Source organism: Diabrotica undecimpunctata, chromosome 2 (genome assembly GCF_040954645.1).
Source record: "Diabrotica undecimpunctata isolate CICGRU chromosome 2, icDiaUnde3, whole genome shotgun sequence".
NCBI lineage: Eukaryota > Metazoa > Arthropoda > Insecta > Coleoptera > Chrysomelidae > Diabrotica > Diabrotica undecimpunctata.
In genome coordinates, this window is record NC_092804.1 from 84,818,463 (window position 1) to 84,830,914 (window position 12,452).

A 12,452-nucleotide genomic window follows, 5' to 3' on the forward strand; every position below is an offset into this window, starting at 1 on the left:
TCTTTTGACTTTTGGGCTATCTTTCGGAATTGTTTTATTCCTTCTTCAAGACATAGTCGTTGAGATTATTTATATAAAGCTATGACACTCAACATTAATAACACACATATAAAATAGAACATATAAAATAATGAACAAAATGCATTTTAAAATTTAGTTATGATAGTAAAAATTTTGTTTGTGACATCTTTTAAATTTTAAAATGTATTTTGTTCATTATTTTATATGTTATATGTGTGTTATTAATGTTGAGTGTCATAGCTTTATATAAATAATCTCAACGACTATGTCTTGAAAAAGGAATAAAACAATTCCGAAAGCTAGACCAACAGTCAAAAGAGTGTTTCTGTAACATACCGGCCAAACCTTCTGACTGCAGCCCTAATAAACTGTCTTGTTTGTATATATATATATATATATATATATATATATATATATATATATATATATATATATATATTCCTTACGTTGTCAGCAAATACTTCTGGTTCATTATATATATATATATATATATATATATATATATATATATATATATATATATATATATATATATAGTATCAGAAACCAAGAATTTCTTCAAAATTTAAGAAATCGTCAATTTATATTGGGAGGTGGACGACTTATCATGCAAAATTCATGCCCTCAAATGTAACCCGCTACTGCCCCACATCAACCCCCAATTTTTTAAATAGCTAGAGTGGTCGAGTGGCACATCATTTAAAAGGTAATTTATTTCTCTACACAACACTATATTTTTTTTTAATTTACGTAATAACTTTGATGATATTTTGGATTTTACTAATTTATTGGTTTAATGTCAGTAATAACTAATTGACGTAATTGTCGTTATTGGAGTAACAGTAATCCTCGTTTATTCATGGAGACACATACATAAACACCTCAGAAATTAAATGTATGGGATGGCATTTTAGAGAGTCACGTTATTGGACCATTATTTCTTGAAGGAATTCTCAACGGAACAACCTATTTAAATTTGATAGAAGACCTTATTGATCCGCTGATCACTGACACATTGGAATCTGCTAATAATCTTTTAGAGGATGAACTAACTTTCCAACAGGATGAGGCACCCCACATTATGATATACGCGTAAGACAATTTTTAAATAAACATTTTTCAGGACGTTGGATTGGCAGAACGGGTCTAATCGAGTGGCCGGCCAGACTGGATCTCTCGTCTTTAAATTTTTTTTGTGGGTACACCTAAAATCAAAAATTTACGCCACTTTGCCTGCAGATCTTGCAGAGTTGTGACAATGAATTGGTTCATTTCGAACATTTTATTGGTTAATTTGATGAAATTTTATGTTTTTTGTTATTACTGATGTTTAACCAATAAATTAGTTAAATACAAAATTATCTTATAAGTTATTCCGTAAAAATCCAAAAGTATCTTAAAAGTTATTCCGTAAATAAAATAAAGTATCGTGTAGAAAAAAAAATAGCTTTCAAAGGATGTGCCACTCGACCACACTTGCTATGTAAAAAAACTGGTGGTTGATGCGGGGCAGTAGGAGGTTACATTTGAGGGCATGAATTTTGCATGAAAATACGTCCACCTCGCAATAAAAATTGAATATTGGCTGATATAGTATCACCCTGTCTGACTCCTCGCCGTATCTTAATGGGCTCCGTTTGTTCAACTATTTTGATGGATGTTGTTGCTTGATCATATATATTGTAAATTAAGTCCGTATATCTGTAGTATATTCTCCCATTTTGTAAAGACTTCTTTACTGCCCAATGTTCCACCTTATCGAATGCTTTTTCAAAGTCTACAAATGCCATATACATTGGGATTTGATATTCGTTGGCCTTTTCAATTAATATTTTTTTCGTAAGCAGATGGTCGCTTGTACTGAATCCTTTTCTAAAACCGGCTTGCTCTCTTGACTGGTAATTATCTAACTTGGTTGTTAATCTGTTTGTTAGTAGTTTAGTTAACAGTTTGTACATTACATTCAGTAGCGTTATGGGCCTACAGTTTTTCAGATCTTTTCTATCCCCTTTCTTAAATATTAATAGGGTTATTGCCTCGTTCCATGTGGTGGGTATTTGTTTTGTGTTCAATATTTTATTTATTAGTACATAAAGGACTTCCACTGTAGTTCGCCCCCCCCCCCGCCCCATTTTTTAGCATTTTAGCATTTCCACAGTTATTCCTTCTTTCCCAAGCAATTTGTTATTCTTCATTTCTTTGAGTGCCTTTTTTATTTCATTTTTATTGATTTCTGGTTGTAGGTCAGAGTTAACGTTCTTTATTTTCAGTTGTAACTGATTACGGATTTCTTGGGTTGGTTTTTGTTCTGTTTTATAAAGATTTGTATAATATTCGTGCGTTATCTGTAAAATTTCTTTTATATTGTTGGTCTCCACTCCTTCTTTGTTCTTTATGCTATTAATTTGTATGTTTTCCAGGTTCTGCTTTAAGCACTTCATGTTTCTATTTTTTTTCAATTGTTTTCTCTATCTTTTCTTCTTGTACTCTCCGTTTACACTCCTTGATATTTTTTCTAATATGTAGTTTTGTTTATTTATTTGTCTTCCATTTTATTTCTGTCCCCTTGTTCTAGTAATGTTCTTCTTGTTTTCATAAGAATCGTTGTTTCCTGGGATATGAAACTTTCTTTTTATGTTGTTGTCTTTGCTATTTCTTTACCCACTTTCATTAGAGTTTCAATAAATATCGTGTTTATTTCATCGATATGTTTGTGTTTTATATCTTCCTTGGTAGCCAGATATGGCGACAATTCCACCGAGCGATTGCCGGTATAAGCAATCCCCCACTTACCTACCAACGGCTTCGGGCGGAAGAGTGGGTAAGTGGTAGGGCACTCTTTTGTCCTGAGACAGAGAAATCTGTCTCGAAGGCGGATGAATCAAGGAATGGTCAACGGCGTAAGGATACAGAAGGCAACGGGAAACCACTGTATTAATGATCTTTAAGATTCCCTAGTATAATCATGATGGCAAATGTCACATCAATCACTCATGTTACTGATCATGGACCTCGGAACCCAAGATCCGGCAGGAGAGGAAAACCACAGACAGACCATAGGGCCTCTCAGGTCGTGAACCAGCGAAATCCCTGTGTAAGTAATGTCAATCACCTTAAGATGTTAAGAATAGCGACGTGGAATGTAAGAAGCCTCTTTGCAGCACGTAAATTAACTAATGTAGCCCTTTAAATGGAAAACCTTAAAATTGATGTCCTAGGTATAAGTGATGTACAGTGGCCAGGATCAGGAAAATGCACGAATAATAGTGGAACACTTTATTATTCAGGCACCATCAGTTCAACTCATCGTTACGGTGTCGCTGTCTTGGTATCAAAGAAAATCAGTAACTGTGTAACAAGCTTTACTCCCTTCTCTGATAGAATAATGGCACTACAACTTCAGTCAAATAAATAAATTATAAATATTATACAAGTATATGCTCCTACGGCTGATAAAGATGATGATGAAATTGAAAGTTTCTACTACGATCTGGAACAAATTCTAAAATCAATGAAGAAACATCACACTACAGTAGTAATGGGCGATTTTAATGCCAAAATTGGACATGGATGTGTGGACGGTTATGTGGGTGACTATGGATTAGGAGAACGAAACGAACGAGGAGACCGTATGATACAATTTTGTCAAGCGGAGGAGTTAGTAGTTGCTAACACTCTTTTCAAGTTACCTAACAGACGACTGTACACATGGAAATCTCCGAGTGACACCAAAGGTAGAGTAGTCAGAAATCAAATTGACTTTGTCCTTGTTAGACAAAGATTCCGCAACTCTATACTCTCAGCTAAAACCTACCCAGGAGCATATATAGGCTCGGATCACAATCCTGTAGTAGTCACATTAAGAATAAAACTAAAGATAATTCAAAAACACATACAGAAACAAATTGACGTGAGAAGACTGAGTGAACAACATATAAAAGAGAAAACAATAGTGAACATCAAAGAAAATTTACAAAATATAGAGAGACTGAATAGAAATACTGATAACATTGACCAAAAATGGGAGAATATTAAACATGCCGTAATGCTGGCAGGAAGAGAAAACTTAACACCGAAAGAAAGGAAACATAAAGAATGGATGAATGAGGAAATACTACAGTTGATGTGTGAAAGAAGGGTACACAAAACAAATAACCCGATAAGATACAAAGAAACAGATAAACTGATAAAAAAGAAAATAAGAGAAGCTAGAGAAAGATGGCTAAGTGAACAATGCCAGGAGTTGGAACAACTGGAGCGAAAATATGACTTTTTTAATGTACACAAAAAGATTAAAGAAATGACAGGAAGGAGAAGAACAACACAGATAGGACAGATCAAAGATACAGATGGTATACTCATAACAGATTTACAACAAAAAATGAATCGATGGACAGAATACATATCACAACTTTTTGATGACAAAGATAGACAAGAAATCTCAAACGAATATACAGATGATACAGGGCCTGATATAATCAGAGAAGAAATAGATTATGCAATCAAACAAGCGAAAAGTGGTAAGGCCCCCGGTCCTGATGAAATTCCCGTAGAACTGCTCAAACTTATGGACGATGAATCTATTAAAATACTCCTGGATCTATTTAACACAATATATAGAACTGGAATAATACCTAGGGAATGGCTCCGTTCGACCTTTATACTACTGCCAAAAAAGGCAAATACAAGGGAATGCAGCGAATATCGTACGATAGCTTTGATGAGTCATGCTCTAAAACTGTTCCTGAAAATAATCCATAATAGGATCTATAGGAAATTAGACGCAGACATTAGTAACACTCAGATGGGATTCAGAAAAGGGCTGGGTACAAGGGAGGCTCTGTTTGCAATGAACGTTCTCTCACAGAGATGCTTAGACATGAACCAAGAAATTTACACCTGCTTTATTGATTTCGAAAAGGCCTTTGACAAAGTACAACATGAACCACTAAGACAAATTCTAATAAAGAAAAATATAGACAGCCGAGATATTCGAATTATATGCAACCTATATTGGAATCAAACAGCAAATGTGAAGGTTGAGGGTAGGCTAACAGAAGAAATTCAAATCCGTCGAGGAGTCCGGCAGGGATGCATCTTGTCGCCACTTTTATTTAATCTGTATAGTGAAGCTATTTGTGAACAAGCACTCGAGGAAGAAGATCTTGGTCTGATAATAAATGGTGAGACGATCAACAATATAAGGTATGCTGACGATACGGTTCTCCTAACGGGAACGCTAGTAGAACTACAACATCTCGTTCAAAGTCTCAATATATACTGTAACAGTTACGGCTTGAAAATTAATTTGAAAAAAACTAAATTTATGGTAATCACGAAATCAAAGAACATCAGAGCTAATCTTGTAATAGACAATACAACGATTGAGCGTGTGTCCTGTTATAAATATCTAGGTGCTTGGATCACAGACGATACTGATCAAACAAAAGAGATTAGATGTAGAATAGAAATCGCTAGATCAGTCTTTAATAGAATGCGCAAACTCTTTTGCAATCGTGATATCAATATAAAGTTACGAATACGAATGCTGCGGTGTTATGCCTTTTCTACCCTGTTGTATGGAGTAGAGGCTTGGACACTAAAACAGTTGACCACAAAAAGCATCGAAGCTTTCGAGATGTGGTGCTATAGGCGCATTCTCAGAATATCATGGATGGACCGCGTCACTAACACGCAAGTACTCCAAACTTTAGACAAAAGATGCGAAATTCTAAATGAGATAAAAACTAGAAAGATGGAATACTTGGGGCTCATTGTGAGAGGTGAAAAGTACGAACTTTTAAGAAATATCACGCAGGGCAAAATTAAGGGCAAAAGAAGTGTGGGAAGAAGAAAAATATCGTGGCTTCGTAATCTACGTGAATGGTTCGGGTGTAGTTCGATTGAACTTTTTAGGCGCGCTGCTAACAAAGTCGCAGTGGCCATGATGATTTCCAATCTCCGATAGGAGTGGCACGAGAAGAAGAAGAATCTTCCTTGGTCGGCAATATTTCATTTATTCTCTCTTCATACGTCTGTTTTTCTTGTTTTAGTTTTTCCATGTCTAATTTCTGATTATTTTCCATTTTCTTTCTTGTTTCAAATCTACTATCAATGATCAGCTTGGCTCGGACTAGTCTATGGTCGCTACCAGTTGAGAAGCGATTTAGGGCTGTTACGTCTTTAACCATGGATTTTTGCGTTGAAAGAATATAATCAACTTCCGTTTTTAGTTTCACCATTGGGATTAATCCATCTCCATATGTCCCCTACTACATGGCCTTAATACATGGTTTATTCAAAATAAAAATTAAATTCCCCCTTCATTGTGTGAGGTGTGAGTGCTTGAAGTCCTTACTCTTTATTATATTATATTAGTATTCAAAGACCGATATATGTACTTGTCAGGTCTGAACTCGTTTTGTTTGTCTTACGTATGTGGACTTACAGCCTTTTATGAGCCAATAGTCCATTGAAATGTTACTTTTCTCTGCTTCAGCGCGCGTTTCTTAGATAGTATAAGCTTAAGTTCAAGTTTGTGGGGTTGCCACCCTTGTCCTCTGGCCGTCATCGTGAAATAATGAGTGCAAAGGAATTTCGCGCTGTATCTCGTAAACTAGCAACCCTATAGAAAATTTTATCAGGCATTATTTGTAGGAGATTAAATTGTCTACAAATTTATATGCATTACTTTTTATGATAAAATGGAAAATAAAAAAGTTATTAAGAAAAATAACTAAAAATTTTTGAACAAATTTTCTTTTCCGTTTTAACTTTTCTTCTAGTTATTTTACAATAAAATTATGTCGGAGCAATACTATAGAGCGTTTTTCAATGAATTATTTTTACTACAAAGTATAATTTCATTTATTTTTCTGGGTCTTACAGCGCTCCGAAATTGACCATGCTCTTGAATACTCGTATTTGTATTAAAATATATTAAAATCAGATCGATCAGGTAATAATCAACAACATCCTTTTATTAAAAATAACAATAACAGCAGGAATAAGGTGAATCAACAATCTTTTTCTCATCATATATTTCATGAAAGGCTCAAAAATTTATCTAATTGCAATTTTACAAAAGCAAAACTTCATTTTTTTGAGTAAGGGTCTCAAATTGTGTATCAAAACTAAACCTGATTTAAATAACATTTAGTTACTGTGTGTAGAAATTGACAGTATCATAGATAGTTTTACAAACACTGTAAACATCAACATAAAATGGCATGTCTTTTTTCACTAAACTCTCATTTATTCGACTTAACAAAAATTCAATGAACAAGCTTATAAGTGACCTAAAATCTAAGATTTCTAATGCTACATATTTGTTTCAAGGACTTATCCCCAAAACTTGTATTTCAAGCATTCCCTTCGTGCCAAGACTATATTGTCTTCCAAAAATTTATAAAATTATTGTTCCAATAAGACCGGTAGTTAGTTTTGTCAATACCCAATCATCAATAACATCTTACTTGCAAAAACCATCGACCCCAAATTACTCGTTCACAAATTACTTCTCTACTCCACTTCTGCCTTTCCAACACTTCTTTATTTTTAACGATAAAATTTATAGACAACCAGAAGGTTCATAAATGGGAAATCCACTCTCGCCCCTACTTTCAGATCTTCTTCATGACTTTTTTGAAAATACTTTTGTTCGTTCTTAACAACAAACAATCATCATCATCATTGGTGCTACAGCCCTATAAAAGAGCCTCGACCTTCCCAAGTCTATTACGCCAGTCACTTCTATCCATTGCCAACTGTTGCCAGTTTGCTGCGCCTATTTGTCTACCATCCTCATCTACACCATCCCTCCATCTGAGTTTTGGTCTACCCCTTTTTCTACTTCCCACAGGTTGTGACATAAGGATTCTTCTAGGAGGGTTGTTCTGCTGTGATCTTGCCAGATGTCCTGCCCATCTTAGTCTTCCTATTTTTATAAAGGATACTACGTCTTTACCACCAAATATACGTATATATCTCGTAGTTGTACCTCCTTCTCCAAACACCATTTTCACAGATGCCACCAAATAATCTTCTCAGGATCCTTCGTTCAAATATAAGCAGGAGATTTTCATCTGCCTTGGAAATGGTCCATGCCTCCGACCCATATGTCAACACTGGTTGTATAAGGGTTTTGTATATGGTTATTTTTGTTTTTTGGCTTAAGTTTCTGCTTCTCATATGTCTACTCAGTCCAAAATAGCATTTGTTTGCTAGGATTATTCTTCGCTTGATTTCTTCCGTCATGACGTTCTCCTTGGTGATCAGGGAGCCTAAGTATGTGAATTTGTCCACCACTTCAAAGGTAGAATTATCAACCGTGAATTGGTGGCCGATGTTTCTGGCTCTATTGTTGGGTGTTGATGCCATTATCTTAGTTTTATTTTCATTTACTTGCAGGCCCATATTTTTTGAGGTGACAAGGTGGTATACATTTCTTCTAGCTTGCGTGTTGTGCGGGCAACTAGATCAACATCATCTGCATATGCCAAAATTTGGGATGATTTATTAAAAATGTTTCCTCTGCTGTCTATTTGGGCATCCCTGACCGCCTTTTCCAAAGCTATGTTGAAAAGGAGACACGCCAGCGCATCTCCCTGTCGCAGCCCAACATGCGTTTCAAATGCCTGTAATTTTTCACCCTGTATTTCGACTTTGCAAACAACTTTACGCATTGTAGCCTTAACCAATCTTATCAGTTTATCGGGGATGTGGAATTCATCCATGGCTTCATACAATTTATTTATTAGGAGACTATCATAGGCCGATTTAAAATCTACGAAAAGATGGTATGTGTCGATATTAAATTCATTGGTTTTTTCCAGTATTTGCCTTAGCACAAAGATCTGGTCTGTTGTTGATCGACCAGGCCTAAAACCACTTTGATATTCGCCAGGAAGCTCCTCTGAATATTCACTCAGGCGACCATATAAAATACTCGAAAATATTTTGTATGCTGTATTAAGGAGGGTTATTCCCCTATAGTTTCTACATTCTAATTCATCGCCCTTTTTGTGTAGCGGGCAAATGATCCCAATACACCACTCTTCTGGGATTTGTTCCTCATTCCAGGCTCTCAGTATGATTTTATATATATGATTAGTCAGAGTAGCACCTCCACATTTCATAAGTTCCGCGGGTATACTATCACTTCCTGGAGATTTATTATTTTTTAGGTGTTTTATTGCATCCCGTACTTCCTGAATTGATGGAGGCTCCAATGGTGTATTGTTGTTTGCTCCTGGGGGTGTTGATTTGGATCTTCTACTTCGATAGTAAGCAGTTCTTTATAGTGTTCCACCCACCTTTTCAATACTTCTTCTTTTGTATTGAGTATATGCCCCTCCTTATCCTTACATAGTCCGATCCTTGGTTTAAATTCTTTTCTTGCTTTATTTAGATTTTTATAGAATTTTCTTGTTTGATTTTCCTTTTTTAATGCCTCAAGTTCTTCCAATATTCTATTTTCATAAGTTCGCTTTTTTCTCCGATGGATGTACTTCTCTTCTCTTCTGAGGTCTTTATATTTTTGTTCTTTTTCTCGGGTTCTTCTTTGCTGCATCAGTTTATATGCATTGTTCTTTCTTCTTGTAATGTCCTCGCACTCAGCATCGAACCACTCATTGCGTGGTGGTGGTCTTTGCGGCCCTAGAATGTTATTTGCTGCGTCTTTAATGTAATTTTTACACATTTCCCATTGTTCACTAATTGTTAGATTCTCTTTAGTTATGTATTTAGTTTCGATACAAACAACAACAAACAATATTATGGTATAAATATGTAGATATGTTAGCCTTTATAGAAGGCTCACCTTCAGAATCACACATTTTGTTATTAATTAATAATTTACATCCTGCAATTAATTTTACCTTAGAGTTTTCGACTTATTGCATTTATAAACCTCTTTTTAAATTATCGTGGGATACTTTAGAGAAAGAAGAACCCTCATGCAATCTTATTAAAATTTATTCTTTTTTATATTTTCTTACTAATTTACAATAATTATTTGTAATAAATCATTTGACAAGTTATTCTTCATTAAAAACAAGAAAATTTTCAATGTTTACTTAAATTTGTATAATTCCAATCAATAGATACAATTTTTTAATTCACTTAAGTATCTTACTTGAAACATTACAATCTAGTTTTTTCTTTATATTTAAATAATCTGTTTTGGGGATATCTTAGTGATTGAACCTACTTTGACCTTCAGTCAATTTTCAACATATTATTCTTTATGATGCTATGTAAAACAAGATTTAAAAAACTTAATTTTGGATTCTTCGATAAATTTCTTCTTTCATTATAATTTCAATTTATCAATTTTTCGATAATTTAATATTCTTAATTTTCTAATGACACACGTCAGTTGTCACCTTTGAGAAATCATTTAAAAGGCTGGCATTCGATCATCAATTCTATCTGCTTCAGCTCCAACAAATGTTCGGGTTCTGACCACTAACCAAATCTTTGAATGTGTTTTTTGTGGAGTCCAGTGTACAGTGTTTTTTGTGTTTTTTCAATAGAAAATTAGAAAATTTGTAATAGAACCAGCTTAAAAGAAAATGATATCTCTCCTAGTAGGGATATTTTTAATACTTGACATAAGGAAACATTGTAAACTTTAAAATTAGCTATTTATTTCATTGTTCTCTTGTAGCACAGCTCTGAAGATGGCTTTGTAAGCTGAAAGCGCTCATGGAAATAAATATTTACACACTTCAAAAATACTTTTCGTTTTTCGTTGATTTGATTTGTCATAAGTGTGTACAAAAACATATCAGTCTTTTCATCGATTAATTTATTATTTCCTCAACATTCCTATGTTATTATTAATTTATTATCGGCCCATTCCGCCACCACAACTTAACCCACCTCGTGCGCTTACGTCACACGAAAAAGCACCAATGGACAGAGATAAAGTTTAATAAGAGCATCGGACCAATATTATTACAAGATAAATTTCTTGGTAATGAAAAGAGCAAAACAAACTTAATAGACCTTCTCAAAACTGCACTATCAAAAGTGGGTTTTAGTATCGACCAGACTGAATCTGATGCGAGTCATCATCCGTTCTGCGCTTGCTGCATTCCAAGTCTATAATTCCGTGACTGTCATAGCAGGAGACATTGACATTATTGTCTTGTTCACGGCATTACGAAGGGAGCAGTCCAATGTTGTGTGTCCAAAGTGTCCAATTGTTTTAAACCTTCAAAAGGGGTTAAGTCGCATCAATTATAGTGTCCTTCAAGTTTTATATATGACGATTTCATTGCAGAGATTTTGCTGTTTCTCCATGCTTTTTCAGGATGCAACACAATATTAGTTATCGCTTACAGGATTGGCAACCTTAAATTCATCAAAATTTAACACAAACATCCTAAATTAGCTAGAGGAACAACATTATTTGTCAGTGAGAAAGCCGAGCCATCTTTGCCTACTGTCGTTGGCGAACGTTTTTTCGTCTCTTTATATGGTGTAGTTGAAATCGAGCCATTAAGGAGTTCCAGATTAGTCCCGCAATGTAAAAGATGCTAAGCTTACGGACGCACGTGGAAATACTGTAAAAAGCAGCCAATATGTGTAAAATGTATTAACACCTTACTAAAGATTGCCAAAAACCACCAGAAGATAAACCAAAATATGGTCATTGTGGAGAAAACCATCCTACAAACTACCGCGGATGTTATGTAGCTAAAAAATTACAAAGAATGAGAAACCAGAGAACAAACAATGACAATGTTATAAAAGCTTCCCATAGGGTTATTGAAAGCAAGAAACTAAAAACGGTAGAGGTCAGTGAATATAGAAGTTACAGCGATGTAACAAAGAATGAAAGGAGACATGCACCATCGCAACAAGAAAAAGAAACTGATATTACATTATAGATAGAGCATAGCGCAGAAAGAGCTATTCCGAAAATCAGAAATGGCTAAGGACCTCCAAATAATGGCGTGGAATCCGAATGGACTGTTAGAACATCAGATCGAGTTGCAAGCAGTACTAGACATTGAGAAAATTGTTCTGTGTCTCGTTTCTGAAACACGTTTCACTAAACAGTCATATATAAAATTTAGGGGGTATAGAGTATATTCTACTGTATACCCAGATAATGCAGCTAAAGGAGGAAGCGGTGTCATAATTAAAGATAACATCTTGCATCATAAGGAATTAAAATATGCAATTGAGCAAATACAAGCTACAACAGTATGTGTGAAGATGAAAACATATACCGTAAATATAAGTTCAAAATATTGTCCTCCTCCATTAAAAGAGAACAATACAAAGAGTTTATGAACACTAAGAAAAAGATTCATCATCGGTGGCGACTTTAATACAAACAATACCACTGGGGCTCTAGGCTAACTACAACTAAAGGAAAATAACTATTGTCAGCTGTTAAAGAACAAAAGGGTGAAGTA

At 34.7% G+C, this 12,452-nt stretch overlaps 1 protein-coding gene across 1 annotated transcript in view; it reads left to right on the forward strand.

The window, feature by feature from the left end:
• Positions 1–12,452, forward strand: part of lost (methenyltetrahydrofolate synthase domain-containing protein lost) — a 204,902-nt gene that overhangs the window by 99,651 nt on the left and 92,799 nt on the right. The window lies entirely within an intron of this gene.